The sequence below is a fragment of the Podarcis bocagei genome, assembly GCF_964188305.1.
Source record: "Podarcis bocagei genome assembly, chromosome: 3".
In the NCBI taxonomy this organism is placed as follows: domain Eukaryota; kingdom Metazoa; phylum Chordata; class Lepidosauria; order Squamata; family Lacertidae; genus Podarcis; species Podarcis bocagei.
In genome coordinates this window covers 52,867,952-52,883,699 of record NC_138127.1, presented here as the reverse complement: position 1 = coordinate 52,883,699, position 15,748 = coordinate 52,867,952, and the positions used below count along the sequence as shown (strand labels likewise).

At 42.1% G+C, this 15,748-nt stretch overlaps 1 protein-coding gene across 5 annotated transcripts in view; it reads right to left on the bottom strand.

Annotated features, from left to right (window-relative positions):
• ESR1 (estrogen receptor 1) overlaps positions 1 to 15,748 on the bottom strand; it is a 210,635-nt gene that overhangs the window by 159,530 nt on the left and 35,357 nt on the right. Inside the window, exon 2 of one of the 5 annotated variants that reach the window (XM_081187204.1) lies at positions 11,786 to 11,851. The exons of the other annotated variants lie outside the window; for them this stretch is intronic. The gene's annotated coding sequence lies outside the window, so the exon portion shown is untranslated. The remainder of the gene's footprint in view (positions 1 to 11,785; positions 11,852 to 15,748) is intronic. 5 annotated transcript variants of the gene reach the window in all.

Below are 15,748 nucleotides of genomic sequence, written 5' to 3'. Positions count from 1 at the left end.
CTCATCCTGAAGTAGAGGGAGCATGTCTTCATTTCCTATTGAAAAGGGTAATTTTGCTTCAGGTCAGAATTTGCAAACTCAAACACAAATAGAACTGTTTCTTATGAGGATAAGGACATGGCTTGGCACTGCGTAAAGATAAACATACTGCAAAGTACTTTCTGGGATTTATTATACGTTTGGGAAAGCCAAATTAATATAATAAATAATTACTTCAGAAACACTGCCCTAAGCCTCAAGATGAGCCCCAAGTCATTTATCTCAACCACTCCCAACCACAAGCATTCAGATTAAAATAGAAAGAGACTTGCATCTAAGCCTTTCTGAGCTTTGCAACAATAACATCACAGCTGCCTACTTTGTTTCCATTCCCAGTTTTTCACGTTTCATACAGTGGTACCTCGGTTTACAAACTTAATCCGTTCCAGAAGTGCGTTCTTAAAGCGAAACTGTTCTTAAACTGAGGCGCACTTTCCCTAATGAGGTCTCTCGCCACCAGTGCCATTCCACTGTTTAGATATCATTCATAGACTGAGGTAAAGTTCACAAACCGGGACACTACTTCTGGTTTTACAGAGTTCATAAACCAAATAGTTCGTAAACAGGGCTGTTCTTAAACTGAGGTACCACTATATTTGAAAGCGCAACAGGACAAAGTGTGAACTATTCTGCCCAAACCCCTAGAAAACGTTGAGCTCAGACAACAGTCTGAAAGTCATTTCTGGCTCACATTGACAAAACTATTGGCAATTTACAAGGATCAATTACATATAGTATGACTATTCAGGCAAACAGTTATTAGAAAGCACATACAATGACCTGACAACCTCCGATAGGAAATGAAATTGATTGATTAAAACAGCAAAACTGGCAGGAGGGGGGCATTTTGTGCAAATACTTTCAATGTGAACATGCCCAAAAACATTGCTTTCCCTTTGAGAGCATTCTTTCTGGCTACAGACTTGGGGGTTGGGGAGGTGGGTATGAGAAATAAGGCCTTGTGAGCTGGGACACCCAAATTGTGGAAAGGCCTTGCTTTTTCATTTGTGGAAAAATGCTGAGAACAGCTCCATTAGCTATTGCTTTACAACTGTCATTTTGATGCTTTTCTTTTAGTATGTTTTATCAGTTGCTGTTTCTTAAGCATTACTTGTAAGCCGCATGGCAGTGTAATAATAATAATAATAATAATAATAATAATAATAATAATAATAATAATAATAATAATATATTTATACCCCGCCCATCTGGCTGGGCTTCCCCAGCCACTCTGGGCGGCTTCCAAAAGAATATTAAAATACTATAATACATCAAACATTAAAAGCTTCCCGAAAGAAATAGTTATCAATTATATGGGGTAGAGCCAGACTTACCCTCCCATGAAGGAGAGCAACTGAGATCCACTGGAGACTGTTCCACTGGAGGAGAGAGAGACCTCAGCAGCACTTTACTGCTGCACCAATGGGTCCCTTGATCATCCAGAACAGCTGGGGGAGGGAGGCAAAGGAGGAATGGGAGGAAAACCCATTCTTAATTACTTGAGAGTAATCCCCATTGGATGAAGAGGCACTTCTGAGAAAACATGCATAGGACTGCATAGGTTGCACATCACTTGGCAAAATACAGTGGTATCTCGTGTTGCGAGCTGTCCCTCTTACAAATTCTTCGGGTTATGTGCTCTGCTAACCCAGAAGTAGATGCCCCTTGTTACAAACTTTGCCCCGGGATGCAAGCGGAGATTGCACTCCGGTGGCGCAGCAACAGAAGGAGGTGCCATTAGCAGAAGTGTGCCTCATGTTACGAGTGGTTTCTGGTTACGAACAGACCTCTGGAACGGATTTTGTAACCGTAGATACCACTGTATGTAGATGTAGACCCAGTATCAGGAGTTGAATACCCTCCAACATTCCCTTGATGAAAATCAGGAGGCAAGTCAGCTGGCTTACACCAGAGTGCAGCTTACACGAGTTAGCTGACTCTTGCAAGAGCACGGCACCACTGCAAGGGCCAGCGCATCCCTGGGACACTCCAGGATCAAATCAGAAGCTGGGATGGCTTCTGTAATTCCAGGAATGTCCTGTTATAATGGTTGGAGTGTATGGCGTTGACATCACAAGACTGAGGCTCATACTCCAACTGTCAGATGTCTAGCCCTCTTCTTATTCTTCCCTTGCCTGTTCACCCACTCATGTCTAGCTTATAAAGAGTGACAAAAGCAAGGGAACATACCATTAGCCTCCACTTGCATAGCTTTCTCCTTCTGCCCAGAAGCAGAGGGCTGGTGACTGGCTATTTCTGAGAGTAGCAAGGGGGATAGGCCCCTATCAGGGAGGGGAACCAGCCCAGGAGGTGCCAGGAATTCTCAAGCCTATATTATGCAGTTAAATGGAAGTTAATGTCTATTGTAAATTTTATTGCTACCTAAACAACACAGCTACCATTACAAGAAAGAAAGCTGCTATTACCGTATTTTTCGCCCTATAGGACGCACTTTTTCCCCTCCAAAAATGAAGGGGAAATCTGGGTGCGTCCTATGGGGCGAATGCAGGCTTTCGCTGAAGCCTGGAGAGCGAGAGGGGACGGTGCGCACCGACCCCTCTCGCTCTCCAGGCTTCAGGAAGCCCTGCGCAACCCTCGGGAGACGGGCTCCGAGGGTTGCGCAGAGCTGCCTGCAGTCCCCGGCTCAGCACAGCTCTGCGCGGCCATCGGGAGCGGGCGCTAAGTCCCGCCCCGCTCGGGATGGTGGCACAGAGCTGTCTGCCCTGCCGGGACTGCAGGCAGATCTGCGCCGCCATCCCGAGCGGGGCGCTAAGTCCCGCCCCGCTCTGGATGGCGGCGCAGAGCTGCCTGCCGTCCCGGGATCAGCGCAGCTCTGCGCGGCCACCGGGAGCCGGGGGCGAAGCCCGCCCCGCTCCAGATGGCCGCGCAAAGCTGCCTGCAGCCCCGGGACTGCAGGCAGATCTGCGCCACCATCCCGAGCGGGGCGCTAAGTCCCGCCCCGCTCGGGATGGCGGCGCAGAGCTGCCTGCAGTCGCGGGATCAGCGCACTTCTCCCCATCGCCAGCCCCACAAGCTCGGGGGACAGCGGGGAGGCAGAGCGTGCCTTCCCACTGTTCCCCGAGCTGGTTCTTCCAGCCCCGCACCTGGGGGGGAAATAATTTTTTTCCCTTTATTTCCCCCCAAAAAAACTAGGTGCGTCCTATGGGCCGGAGCGTCTTATGGGGCGCAAAATACGGTACCTCTTTGTTTCTTTGTTAATTATATCCCCCAAAATAGAACATGAGCTCACTGTTTTTTGTATTAATCTATCTATCCATCCATCCATTTTATTTATTTATTTTCATTTCATTTTTATTTTTTTAAAGCATTTATAAGCTCTATTTAAAGACACACCCCTCCCATGGTGGATCACAATATCAACTTAGCAGATCTGATCTATGAAGGGAAACTGTGTCAAAACCTGTCATATTTGGACAAGGGCATTGCTTGGTTGATACAATGCATACAAACCCTTTAAACCCTTTAACATCCCTCTTTCTGAAATTTTCTCTTATGTCTGTCTACTCATGGATCTACTGAGTTGAAAGTGACAAGCTACTGAAAAATCATTTTGTCAGACCTCTTGTTCAACACAATATCATTGGTAGTGACTGACTGACTGACTAACCAGTCAGTGTAGGAGTTAACCATCGTGTCCATAACCAACAAGTTACTCAGACTGAGGCGCCAAGCTAGAGTAAACAGATGAGACTTCATTGGCTATTTGTAGCCAGAGCCAAACAACTTTAGGAATATAAGGGATGCTATTGGTTATTCATATTACCTCATCTTATTGTGAGCTCAACTGGAAGCTAGAATAGGTCCCTCCCAGTAAGCCAGGAGCAATGAAGCCCCACCAGCCACTACTGCTTCCTCCTATAATAATTTTCTTCTCTTACACTCATCTATTCTATTTCCAATTTATTTGTTGATGATAATGATGATACCTATTCATCTTTTATCTTTTCTGGCCCTTTTACCTCAGAGGAGGAATGTAATGCCTACTCTACTGAACTCATTTGTAAACTGACCACCTTTGCCCATCACACATAGCGTGGGGGGCAGGCAAGTTAGGAAGCGCTGGAGAGGCTGTGGCACTGAGCTCTACCAGAACGTGGCCCAAGGCCTAGTGATGGGTCTGAGCCCACTGTTTGAGAAACACTGGTACAGATTGAGTCTCGTATGTTCAGATGATGCCACCCATTTGTTTCATATAGATGTTAAACATCATGGGGGGAAAGATGGGACCCAGAAATAGAATCTTCAAGGGGTTAGTCTCCAATTAAAAGTGAACCACTACAAAGCAGTGCCGCCAATCCACAACTCAGAAAGCCTGCCCAACATGGTCAGCAGTATCAAAGGCCACTAAGAAGTCTAAGAAAATTAACAAGGTCACACTCTCCCTGCCTTTCCCTCAATAAATGCCATTCTGCTGGTTGTTCAAGGCAGTTTCAGTTCCAAAACCTACTCCAAATTAATAAGTAATCTAGAAATCAGCTTTGTCCAAAAGTATATAGAGTTGCCCAACAACCACCCTTCAGCAACTACTATCAAGGAAGGTTAGGTACCGGTCTATTGCTAACTTCTTCTGGATCCAGGTTAGGTTTTTCATCAGAGGCCAAATCACTGTCTCCTTCAAAAGAAACTGGTCCCACTCTCATCTCCCGGATCCAACCAGACAATCTGTTTGTTAGAATGTGATGAACAATGATGGACAAGGTCAAGCATACAGATGGTTGGCCAGATTTGCTTATAAACCTGGACGTCAGCAACTGAAAGTTGCCCCTACAAATTAGACTTTAAAAACCACAGAATTGCAACAACATAAAAAGTAAACTCAAGACCATCTCGGAGCAAAGTAAACAGGCAAGGCAACATACCGTATTTTTCGCCCTATAGGACGCACTTTTTCCCCTCCAAAAATGAAGGGGAAATCTGGGTGCGTCCTATGGGGCGAATGCAGGCTTTCGCTGAAGCCTGGAGAGCAAGAGGGGTCGGTGCGCTAAGTCCCGCCCCGCTCCGGATGGCAGCGCAGAGCTGCCTGCCGTGCCGGGACTGCAGGCAGATCTGCGCCGCCATCCCGAGCGGGGCGCTAAGTCCCGCCCCGCTCGGGATGGCGGCGAAGAGCTGCCTGCCGTCCCGGGACTGCAGACAGATCTGCTCCGCCATCCCGAGCGGGGCGCTAAGTCCCGCCCCGCTCCGGATGGCGGCGCAGAGCTGCCTGCCGTGCCGGGACTGCAGGCAGATCCGCGCCGCCATCCCGAGCGGGGCGCTAAGTCCCGCCCCGCTCCGGATGGCGGCGCAGAGCTGCCTGCAGTCCCGGGATCAGCACACTTCTCCCCATTGCCAGCCCCACAAGCTCGGGGGACAGCGGGGAGGCAGAGCGTGCCTTCCCACTGTTCCCCGACCTGGTTCTTCCAGCCCCGCACCTGGGGGGGGAAATAATTTTTTTTTCTTTATTTCCCCCCCAAAAAACTAGGTGCGTCCTATGAGCCGGAGCGTCCTATGGGGCGCAAAATACGGTACATGTCAACAGTTCATAGTCTCAGCCACAGCTACAATTGTGATATTCTGTTACTATGTTATGTGAGCAAATTCAAAATTTTGCATTCCAGTTCTTACTTCCAGCAATTGATTCCTATTAAGTGCTAATTACCATGAGAGTTAGCATAACTCTCGTCTAAATGTCTCATCATTATCCAAACTTCTGCAATGTTATTTACAGCATACTGTAGCACTGTTATTTCACTCGTCCTCAAAAACCCATGAGAGAAGCCAGTACTGTACCCCAGATTCTGGGGAAATGGATTGAGAAATAAATAGACTTCCAACTGGACCTGTCTTAAGACAATGTACCAGATGTAGTAAAGAAATAAACTAAATAGACTGACACAAAGACTTGGGGCAGAATGACAGAGATAGAGAAAGGTGATAGCGTCAGCCATCATTGCCTGCGGCATAACTTGTACCTTTTTCTAACTCTCTTTAATCTCTGGCCAAACCTATAAAACTACTCCAGAAGGAATTCAAAGGCGGTATACATATTTGTTGTGGGCTTCCATTGCCTTAGCTTCAGTGAGTCATGCAAGGAAACTAGAACAGTTTTGCAACATTTTTAGAAGATTTGTTTGTTAACGTAAAGTGAAAAAAGGCATAAAGGTGCTGCTGATATATATAGGCAATTATTACAAAGATACTTGCTTCCCACTGCGGGAGGCAGTGGAAGACAGGAGTGCCTGGCGTGCTCTGGTCCATGGGGTCACGAAGAGTCGGACACGACTATACGACTAAACAACAACTTGCTTCCCACAAGCAATTCCCTGCTTAAAAACCCTATTTACAAGAACAGAGACTGCTCCACATTAGGTGCTTTTCACTCACTTTTTACATGGCATCCACACAATGTCATCATGCAGTCATTGTCATCTTGGTTTTTTCCTTGTGGTTCTTTTAAAAAAAATTCCCCCTCAGGCGGCAGAAGTCTGACTTTGGTACTCTGGGGCAGGTACCATTTTAAGACAACCCCCTTTTTAATCAAGTGATCTTTTAGTTATTGCTAAAATGCTTTTCCAGCTATTTACATTTTAATGAAAGGGAGGTATAGTGCTATAACACAACCATGCTGGCTATAAGTCAAGACCATCTTGGCTGTGAGTCCTTGAAGAGCTGTTACCTGCCTGGCAGACCTTTTTTCACCTGGCTGGGGGGGTGTTTACAGAACAGACCCTTGGGCTGGGGTATTGTTTAGAGGGTTTCGCTGAGGGTAGGTTGTTGCTGTTATTGATCTTAACTTTTTGTATCTTTATTTTATATCTTCTTATGATTTATGTGGAAATTGTTCCATTTGTTTACTTTTGATGTTTTATTGATGGTTTATGACTATTTTTGTTGTTTTTTTACATGTCGTCAGCCTCCTTGAACATGGTTTTAACCATGGAAAGGTGGCATACAAATAAATATATGTTTGTTTGCATGCTATAACATCATTTTACAGAAAAATGTTTAATAGAAATCTTTTTAACCATCATTAACCATGCTGCTAAAATGGTGGTAACTGGAAACTTAATTTTCTTTTAAAATGAGCATTCTAGCACTATAGCACCATAATACAGAAAGTAACATTAAAGTATGGTGGTGTTGGTAGTGGCATAACTCTATTTCAGCAAAGTATTTTAGCAATGCTTAAGATGTGGTCACAAAATGTGGGTCATAAAAGAGCTATAGTCAAAGTGTACTGTCCAAAGTATATTGGACAGTGTTGTGAGCCACTCATCTGAAGCAGTCAGCGAATGTGCCTTCTCTTCAGCACCAAAGCTAAGCTCTCCTGGGGCTCTATGCTTTTTTAAGGGGCAAAGAGGGTTTTCTTCTGAAGCAATTTACTCAGGTCTGAAGCAAGGCTCTTCTTTCTCCTTTATTATATAGAATCTGTATAGCTTTTCATAACCAGACATAGATTGAAGCTAGTGTTACTGTACAGTTAAGTGAGGAAATAAACTCATTTATCTGCCAAAAATAAATTGTACACAAATTCCACAGACAAAAACGGTTATGATTCCTTTTACAGTGCGCCTTACTTACAGTTTCATGTGCAACCACACTGGCAACTACAACACTAAGCATTTTTCCTAGCATCTCCATTTACAACACACACTGAGGTATCACTGACAGCTGGCAGCTATGCTACTAAGTCTTCAACTTTTACTCTCACTTATAACATACTTCAATAACAGGTTTCATCTGAAGATTTACACATTCCCTCATTATCTTCCTGCTTTCTAGATGATTTACGATTCTGTCAGAATGTAGCGGTTTTGTTACAGATCCCTAGGAACATATTATTTCCCTTCAAAGTTTTATTAGTCTCACTCAGTGTTCTTCTGCTTTTCATACCAGCAAGATCTATTTTAAATTAAGCTAACAAGACAATGAGTTAAATGATTCTCATGCAGACAACTGTGCTCAATGTGCAGTTGTTTGAAAATCAACTCCCCAACCCAGGTCGGGGGTGGAGCTAAAAGCATGGTCCTACTTCAATCCATGCCCTACATGTGAGTGGTGCATCAGGTTGCCCTGGTGTTATGGAAGAACATTTGAGCTAGGGAGGCTCCTCCCATCTACCTGAGCTTCAGGCTGTTGTGTAAGGCCCTCTGTTTGAAGATTTTTGGCTACTTAGTTGGACAGTACAGTAGAACCCTACTTGTTAACTTTGTATTATTGTTAATTTACTGGGTGACTTTGTAGTTGTTTTTATGTTGTACACTGCTGTCAGCATTGGAAAAGGCAGGTGATAGAAAGAAAGAAAGGTAAATTGCTTGTTTGGAACTTGCATGGTACTTCAACATAAAATTAGTTTTAGTAAGATTAAAAATTTAAAGTTTATATCTGCTCTTTTCAGCAATCACATCTGATTATTTCCCATATGAATATGTTCTTTCTTCTTTCAAAGCACACAAATATGAAACTATAAAGGCCCCTTTGTCTTTACTTGAGAATAAAAAAAGGCTCAAAAGCCTAACTTACTTCATGCATGAATTTCACTCAGATTGAATAATGAAAATAATTATCTGTTTCAGAACAGATTCAGTTTTTGGTTTTCACAAGTTACATGCCTGCTGGGTCTGGGTTACAGGCACTGCATGGGGGAATAGTTAAAATCAAGCTATTCTTACAGCACATATCTTGCTACCTGACTGCCTTTCAGCACTTCAGAGGGAGCTAGAAAGTGGATTAAAAAGTCAGAGGCTTTATTGATCGAACTTATTAACATTTAAAAAAACAACCCTCCTATTTGTATTCTAGGATATCAATATTATGGTTCTGACACATTACTGCTAACTCTGTTCCTTCTGCCTACGGATTTGCAAACTGTAAGTCCTTATTCTTATTACAGATAGGTAGCCGTGTTGGTCTGCCATAGTCAAAATAAAAAAATTCATTCCTGTAGCACCTTAAAGACCAACTAAGTTAGTTCTTGGTATAAGCTTTCGTGTCTGAAGAAGTGTGCATGCACACGAAAGCTTATACCAAGAACTAACTTAGTTGGTCTTTAAGGTGCTACAGGAAGGATTTTTTTTATTTTTTCCTTATTCTTATGACCACCTTTCATGCACTGAAAGTCTGCTAATGAAGAAAGTATCACTCCTACTCTTCTCATTATTCTTTCACTTATTTTGTTCTTATTTTATTATATGAGGGGACAGCCAAGCAGTTCTCCACCAAAAGAGAACAGAGCTGGGTTTGGAATTTGGTTGGTATTTGGGCAGAGTCATCCATCTAGTAATCTCCTTCTATGCTGGGCAGCCTATGAAGATGGTTCAAAAACTGTGGTTAGTGCACAATGATGAAATGAACTTTAAGATTGGGAAAATTAGAAACTGAGAGAAACTGAAATCGATAGTCACCCATTCCCTACTCCTGTCCTAGCTGAACTATACTGGCTACCAATTTGAGGTCTAGGGCTCCTCAACACAGCATTTCAATGAGAATAAAACATATTCCAAAAGCTTTTTTTAAAATTCCTTGGTTATAAAAAATATCAAAATATCTGCGAATATGGTTACCAGCAGACTTAATCAAGTTCATTAAAAAAAAAACACAATAAGCTATACGCTAAAACAAAATGTGATTTGGGGTTCTGGAGATCATTTCCCGTATCATGGATGCACATATTGGCTGTTAGGTTGTTTTGCACAATGCTCTAGATGCTATGTTTAGGTAGAATAATGAAAATATTTTAAAATTTGAGATTATATTATATTATATTATATTATATTATATCAAAGTTTGTTATTCCCTATCTAATTTTTCATGAAGCTCTGTCTCTGTATTCTGCTTGACATTTCTAAAGGCATTGACAGGGAAAGAGTGGTTCTTGGTGCATAATGCACTAAATCCTCTGACCACTGAGAAGCTCCCCCTGTCCCCACCCAATCCCCAGATAGGCTGCTCTGATTTCCCATGGCTGCTATTTACATTTTTTAACATATGCACATTAACTGCATCCATACAATTAACATTATGTCTAGTTTGTACACGGTACTTAGCCAGAGGTATCAGTGGTCTAACTCGGTACAAGGCAACTTCTTAGGTTCTTCTGAAGTTGTGATCCTGTATTGATGATGATGATGATGATGATAATAATAATAATAATAATAATAATAATAATAATAATAATAATAATAATTTTTTATTATTTATACCCCGCCCATCTGGCTGGGTTTCCCCAGCCACTCTGGGCGGCTTCCAACTGAATATTAAAAACAGTACAGCTTCAAACATTAAAAACTTCCCTAAAGAGGGCTGCCTTCAGATGACTTTTAAAAGTAAAATAGTTGTTTATTGCTTTGACATCTGCTGGGAGGGCGTTCCACAGGACAGGCGCCACTACCGAGAAGGCCCTCTGCCTGGTTCCCTGTAACCTTACTTCTCGTAATGAGGGAACCGCCAGAAGGCCCTTGATGCACGGATTGTACACACACACACACACACACACACACACACACACACACACACCACTTTAATTGTAATCACTTCTGGTAGAACTGCAATTCCCAGGGAGGAGGGAATTACTACAGTTTAAATCTGTAAGATAATTATGGTCTATGGGTTTAAACTATAGTGCTATTTTTAATAAAAGAAACAGGTCAACTGAAAAACAATATTTTATGTGTTACTTTAAATACACAATGATTCAGTTAATTACTAGTAACATCTGCTAAATGTTACATGATTAAGATGGCATTGACCTTAAATTATTAAATTGCCGCATAGTTCTTTTTTTAAAAGTCACTCTCTTTATATGGCTAAAACTGGACCATATCTTATTACTATCTAAGAGTAGAAATCTGTGTAACTTGGAAAGCTTTCTGTTTTCACACAGAGATGCCAATCCAATATCACAGTTTCTGTCCTATTACGGGGGGGGGGGGGAGTTAACTACCACATATTACTCAGGGAAACAAACATAGCACTTCACAAAGGCTCGTTCTTAATACACTGGGGTATTTGTCACTAAAATATTTATAGAATATTTTAGTAAAAGATAACAACTCTAATCTGAAGATGTAGCTCTAATTCCAGATATGTTGTGTGCATTCACTGTTTCCTGTACAGTATGCACATTTTATGTTCATCCTGGATACAAATGAATCTCATGAACATAAAAGTTATGTCATCCCAAATCCTGCTGGATTTCATTTTACTTATTTAATATTCTCTTAAGTGTGCTAACTATTTAATTCAGGTTAAAATCTTGAAACCACTTAAGATTAATAGTACTGCAATCCATGATAACAGCTTAAAAACTGCTGTTTTATGTGCAATTTGTCATGGCTAGAACATGTGACCTTTTTAATAATACTTTCGTTCCTTGCTCCTGAATGGGTCAGAGAGAAAACTGGGGAGAGACCTGGCACACAAATCCTCACTGAATAGTAACTGTTGAATTACTGGACCAGTTTTAGAAAAAAAATAAGGATGAAATCTGCATCTATGTGCAAGTTATTCAGCTTCTGACAGGCATTCCTTCAATTTGGTTGCTCTTTTGAAGGATCAGTCACACTGCAATATACCGAAGACACACCATAAATAAAAGTGACGTTACGAAAACAGAAGTTTGAAGAAACTTTTTAATTACTCCCCTGGGCACCATGAGTTGTGTTTAACATGCTGAAAATAAAAACAGCAGTAAACAAAAGTGATTCTGAGGAAGAGCAGAACGTGAAAAAGCCGAGTTATTTTGACTTACTTTTATTTCAGAAAGAAGTTTCCATTGCTTCTGTTGTTGTGTTATTGGCTGACAGGGTCACGGGACCTTGTGAACTAAAATAGAAAAGCCTCAGCAGAGGGAGACTGAAGCAGCAGAATGCCGAGGAGAGAAATGAACTTTAAAACATATAATACACATGAGCTATATTGGCCTGTAAAGTTTGTAGAGAAAAGTTCAGTTTTCTTCCACTGAAGTAAGGGCATCTAGTGTTAAAACCTCTCAACCATCAACCTTGGGCAATTTGTTTTTTAAAGTCCTGTTAAATTTGAGTTGAGGTTTTCCCCCCCCTCTCCTCTGCACATTGTTGTTTGTGTATTAGGAATGTTTACAAGGCCTATTGAGCCAAATTGGGGCTCCAAAACAAGAATAGCCTAGAAGCAAATCATTTCAGAATTATGTAGTGTCGGACATGACTAAACAACTAAACAACAACAAATGCTTCACCGTTTCCAAGAGTACCTGTTGCAGTCCCACTTGCAGTGACCCCTTTCCCAGGAGCTAGTCCTAGTCTAGAAAGGTGAAGAAATGAGACAAGAACAATGTTCTGGGATTTGAAATTGGGCACAATTCCAGATATTCCAGATATATGTAGAATTTGGTTTAGGCATTGGGTATGTATCCCTCCCAGCATCCTGGTGGAAAGCTGAGGCATGAAAGATTGATCATGGGATTAATGGGTCCATCACAAGATGCAGGTCTACATGGATGGCCCTCCCACACTGCTGAAGGAAGAATTCCACCCCAGTGCCTACGTCAGCTAAAGTTGTGACCATTGCTATGTGGAGGGCAAAGCCTGCAAACAGGGTGTATCTATTTGCAGGCAAATTCCTTCCCAGCTCTGGATACGGCAACCATTAAAGAACTAGAGCAAGGCTGTCAATCACATAACCTAGAGGAAGAAACATTAATATACAACAGGCCCAAAGCATGAAAGGGAGGGAGGGATGGGGAGATGTGCTCTTCGGCTGACCGCAGTCCCAAAGTCAGGGCAGCCAGTCTTTTAAATCCAGAGGACGTACTGTAGTGAAGCCTGCTCCACTCTGGTTCGCTCCTGAGCCCTGCCCCACCATGGACTGGCATGATTGGCTGGAATTCAAAACTGGGACTGGCAGGAACTCCCGCCCTACTCCGTGGCCAGCAAGGGGATTTCCCAACTGCTGGTCGTCCAGCCCAGCATTGCTCCCAGGGGTCAGGTCGCAACAGGCCACAACCACCACCTACCCTAGGACTGGATAAGCGGCCATTACTAAAACTTTGCTTTGAAAATTTTATGTCAATCATTAGGTCCTTCATTGAAAAAAAATATTTATTTCTTAGTTAAAAGCTTTCATGGCTCAGTCAATGGGTTTTTTTTTTACTAAATGACAAGACAGCTGTATCTTTGTCTATTCTTTAATAGTTAATTGTTTCATATTGAGATCATTTACAAAGCTATTGCACATGCCTGTCTTGCCTTTGTATTATTTAATTCAAAGGATTGCTGCAGATTAAAACATGAGAACAGACATGAGGTAAAACTGAAAGGATCCCAACCTACACATTACTCTGACATTCAATCAAGTTAAATTCAGGTAGCTACCAAGTTAGAGACACCATTAATTTCAATGTTATTTCTGAATCATAGAACTCAGAAAAATCATCTTCTTCCCAGTGAACTTTTGGAGATTCTGCAAAATATATTAACATCATGAAGGTAGATTAATGCACTTTTCTCAATAAAAGGTTTGGGCATCCTAATTTATATTTTACCCCAGTGATTATTCAAGTTTCTTGCTGAACAAACCTGCTGCATCCTCACATTTATGAAACATAATTAAAGCGGTTTTTTTAATGTCCTTTGATACAAGTCAAATGGCAAGCTAACACCATAACAGATTTTTTTTGGAAGGATGTTCATAATCTCAACCTGTATCACATTGAGCTTATTTTTGTGATCCATAGATCCTGTAAAAATGGTGTGCCCAGTACCATCAATAATTGCCTTTCACTCTCTTAAATGCAGTCCAAAACATACTTATTAGTAAGTCCCATTGGACACAGTGCAAAGGAGTTTCAGGAGTTTCAGTTTCAGGAGGATAGCACTCAGTGGGATATATGCAGAGGGAAGGAGGTGCTCTTGTGCAATGGAGCTTTCCATTTGATTTCATAACCGATGGACAGAATTAAAATATGCAAAATTACTCCAGGTGCCTTTACCACTCAGGCACTATGTTGCATGAAGAAGAAGAAGAAGAAGAAGAGTTTGGATTTGATATCCCGCCTTTCACTCCCCTTCAGGAGTCTCAAAGCGGCTAACATTCTCCTTTCCCTTCCTCCCCCACAACAAACACTCTGTGAGGTGAGTGGGGCTGAGAGACTTCAAAGAAGTGTGACTGGCCCAAGGTCACCCAGCAGCTGCATGTGGAGGAGCGGAGACGCGAACCCGGTTTCCCAGATTACGTGACTACCGCTCTTAACCACTACACCACACTGAATTCAAGCCAGATTATGATGTTACTGCAGTAACATGAGGGCTGCATTAACATAGTTCAGTCCCATGCCACTCAGAGAATTATCATTTCACACATACCTCACGACATTAAAAAGGTTGTGTGAACTGGCCTTAGTGTTATTCTCACTGAAGCATTTATTTGGCCCCATTTTCTGCTTGTACCAGCCAAAAATGCTTTGGCATTTCCTCCTTGTGATATGCAATGTTACTTGTCTGCCAAGGAACCATTCACAATAGGATCTTGTCACACTTAAGCTAGATAACTGGCCACACTCAATTCAAAGGGAAGCTTTCTTCAATTTCATTAAAGACATTACTTTTATTTTCATTTAGGATGAGAATAGGGAATTCTAAATACATACATATTGAAACACATACATATTGAAACATATCAGCTCCCTTTAGTGATAGGATATAATTATTTCCACATTGTTGTGAATAGCAAATCCCTATTACTGAGTATTTTTGTTTAAAAAGCAGTAAAATCTCTTGGTAACACAACAAATTTTCTGCTGATCATTCTTATTTTTTACTATGACAGTAGCCAAGAGCAATATCCTCAACCTATTAGATACTATCAATAGCAATGGATTCAAAGACAAGTGTGTTGTGAAACAGAATGGGCATTAAATACAGATCTGGAGCGTTATCTAGTTTAATTTTGCATATTAGTTATCTGAACATTGATCTACACTATACAGTCATACCTCGGAAGTTGAACGGAATTTGTTCCAGAACTCAGTTCGACTTCCAAAACATTCGGAAACCAAGGCGCGGCTTCCGATTAGTTTTTGATTGTGCAGACATGACAGAAACAATAGCGAAAGCTGTGCCAGATGTTTGGCTTCCAAAAAATTGTTCGAAAACCAGAACACACACTCCCGGTTTTTGATCATTTGGGAGCCGGAACATTTGATTCTCAAGGCGTTAAGGAGCCGAGGTATGACTGTAGATACAATGGGCACAATTCAGCCAAAGTTTAAGAAGGTAGGGCTACTCTGAATATTCACAAGTAGTGGATATGCAATGGTGGGGGTGGGGTAGGTTGGGAGAATTACCCTTGTCTGTAGTCTCCCTCCAGGATATTTCAGAATCAGAGGGTGCTGGCCAGCTGACCCTCTGGTCAGGTGGTGGTGTTGCTAAATGTGAGATCTGCCAAGAAGAAAACATCCACCATTCATTTGACAGTGGCTGGGGGGGGGGGGCAATTTGGCACGTACAACTGAAACATGGGTAGATGGCCTGAGCAAAGCCATCTGTGTCCACTTGGGTACTTGATGCAGCACTAGCCAAGTTCAGAGGGACAGAGTGAGGGGGTGGTTGTCATCCGTAAAGAAATCATACTGAGACTGGGTTTGAGGGATTTTTGTGGTATTGGGCCAAAGAGACAGAACAGGGATGCTATTAGTGTACAATTACCTTACTGTGATACAGTCTCTTTAACCAAGCTG